The 2,698-nt window shown below is 37.1% G+C and overlaps 1 long non-coding RNA gene across 1 annotated transcript; it reads right to left on the minus strand.

Moving 5' to 3' along the window:
* Positions 1 to 341: 341 nt before the first annotated feature.
* Positions 342 to 1,311, minus strand: LOC145430883 (uncharacterized). The gene is made up of 2 exons (XR_013911205.1): positions 1,184 to 1,311; positions 342 to 595 (listed from the first exon to the last, which is right to left on the minus strand). It is a non-coding gene; the product is annotated as an uncharacterized LOC145430883 (long non-coding RNA).
* Between the last annotated feature and the right edge of the window lie 1,387 nt (positions 1,312 to 2,698).

Consider the following 2,698-nt stretch of genomic DNA (forward strand, 5'->3'; position numbering starts at 1 on the left):
AGCTCAACTCCCAGTCCTACACAGCAAATCCAGCATGTCCAAATTAACACTGTCGGATTTGATTTCAACACTATTAAAGTGTCTATATGGGTCCACACCAGAGAGTGTTAATTTAACTCTTTTTGGAGAGTTGGTACGTTAACTCTGATTTAGTGTTAAACACCAAATCTGTCTGGAGTTGATCATTTAACACTTGGTGTTAAGAGTTTATATATTAACTCTCAAAGAGTATTTTAGTTTAACTACGTAAGAGTTATCTTCTAATTCATTCTAAAAAGCGGGAATTTTACTGTTCTGATCTTCTAGAAATTTCTTTTGGAAATAAACATTTACTAAAAAGATGCAATGGTTGTTGAAAAACATTTATTCTGAACTGTGCACCACAATTTCAAAACATTTTCTGAAAGATGTAACAGTGTACATGTTCTCACTTTCATTAGAATTTTGTTTATCAAAAGGTCTGACATGGTAAATGCAAATAACAGCATTCTCATCACTTATTTCTTCAATACAATATGCATGTCCTTCATTCATCCCTTTGTGGAACTTCAACGCACTTCTGCTCTCCCCCATATTCCATCTTCACAAGCATATCCTGTGTGGAGATTGAATAAAAATTAGTTGACACTAATTAATGGCACAAATAATCCGGTAAACAATTGCAGCACAGTAAAAAAAAAGAAAAAAGGAATCCTCTTTGAGCCATTACTTGTGTAAAGTATTTTCCCAAAAGACAAGGACACAGGCAACAGGTAATACTGAACTAAATGTAAAACCTCAACCTTTTTCATTTTTACCTAAACCGTGTGCACAAAACTCTGGAGGGATCTATGCTAACGTAGAATCCAGTCAGGACGTCTGCTACTGCTGTTTGCTCGTTTGTTTGTTTTTTATGGGCGATCGTTTTCAGGCTTCAAGTAGCACCATTATACCAACATTTCACATTCTAGACATTGTTTTAGGTGTATTTGACCAAAAGTTTGACTGAAAATTCACATGCAAGCTTTTTTTCAAGGCTGTGGTATTTGCCTGCAAACAATACCTTTCAGCTAGCTAAAACAGAATATTATGCTATCACCGAGCAACATGGCTAATGCCTTTCACACAGCTTTGTCTCAACTCCAAAGAGCCACAGAAGTAAAAGCTAATAACAATTGAAACAATCTTTGAAAAAATGACTTACCAAGCATGGCAAACAACTCAAATATGTAGAGCAAAATGTTCTGAAACGGCTTCACTTCAGCTTCGATTGGAGCCGTGCTGGGGGCGGAGTCTGTGAATTTACTCTATTGGTGTCATAGCCCCTCTAGGAGTTCAGAGTTAAGAGGTCAAGAGTTAATGTTTCCATTTTAACACCTCCAGATTTGACAGAGAAACACTCATTTTTAACACTCGATTTTAACTACTATCATTTTACACCTCAGAGTTACATTAAAAGAATGTGACTCTGCTTAGAGTAAAATTAACTCTACTTTTGCAAGGAGACTATTAACACCAAAACATTTAACACTTTTGAATTTGCTGTGTACTGCCAGTTTCTGGAAGACACCTTCTTCAAGCAGTGGTACAGGAAGAAGTCTGCATCCTTCAAGAAAAACATGATTTTCATGCAGGACAATGCTCCATCACACGCGTCCAAGTACTCCACAGCGTGGCTGGCAAGAAAGGGTATAAAAGAAGAAAAACTAATGACATGGCCACCTTGTTCACCTGATCTGAACCCCATTGAGAACCTGTGGTCCATCATCAAATGTGAGATTTACAAGGAGGTAAAACAGTACACCTCTCTGAACAGTGTCGGGGAGGCTGTGGTTGCTGCTGCACGCAATGTTGATGGTGAACAGATCAAAACACTGACAGAATCCATGGATGGCAGGCTTTTGAGTGTCCTTGCAAAGAAAGGTGGCTATATTGGTCGCTGATTTGTTTTTGTTTTGTTTTTGAATGTCAGAAATGTATATTTGTGAATGTGGAGATGTTATATTGGTTTCACTGGTAAAAATAAATCATTGAAATGGGTATATATTTGTTTTTTGTTAAGTTGCCTAATAATTATGCACAGTAATAGTCACCTGCACACACAGATATCCCCCTAAAATAGCTAAAACTAAAAACAAACTAAAAACTACTTCCAAAAACATTCAGCTTTGATATTAATGAGTTTTTTGGGTTCATTGAGAACATGGTTGTTGTTCAATAATAAAATTATTCCTCAAAAATACAACTTGCCTAATAATTCTGCACTCCCTGTATAGCCTGTGAGGTTCTCTGTGGATGCATCATTGAACTGATAGTAACAAGCGACACCATTATTCATTCGTCTCTTTAAGTCAAAAGCAAAAGTTCTCCTAGTTGCACATGGGCAAACATATAAACCATACACGGGAAAAAGCTACAACTTAAAATGTTACTGGCAGGAGCAAAAGAGAACCTAAGGGGACAGACTCCCAACACATATATATAATCTATGCCTGTTATGTATCCCCATCTCATATTAATTTGTATTTTCCCTGGAGCTCTGTTTTTAATAACTGAATGTTAACCTTCACGTCTGCCCTTATGTATGGGTACATTAAAGGTACAGGAAAACTGGTGAATGTCACCTCTGAGGTATCCAGTAATCTCCGCCACTGTGTCAAAATCATTAGAATTTTAAGGATGCAGACAAAGCTGCAGGTAGGCAAATCTGTGCTTGATT

Source organism: Astatotilapia calliptera, chromosome 9, assembly GCF_964374335.1.
Source record: "Astatotilapia calliptera chromosome 9, fAstCal68.1, whole genome shotgun sequence".
Lineage (NCBI taxonomy): Eukaryota > Metazoa > Chordata > Actinopteri > Cichliformes > Cichlidae > Astatotilapia > Astatotilapia calliptera.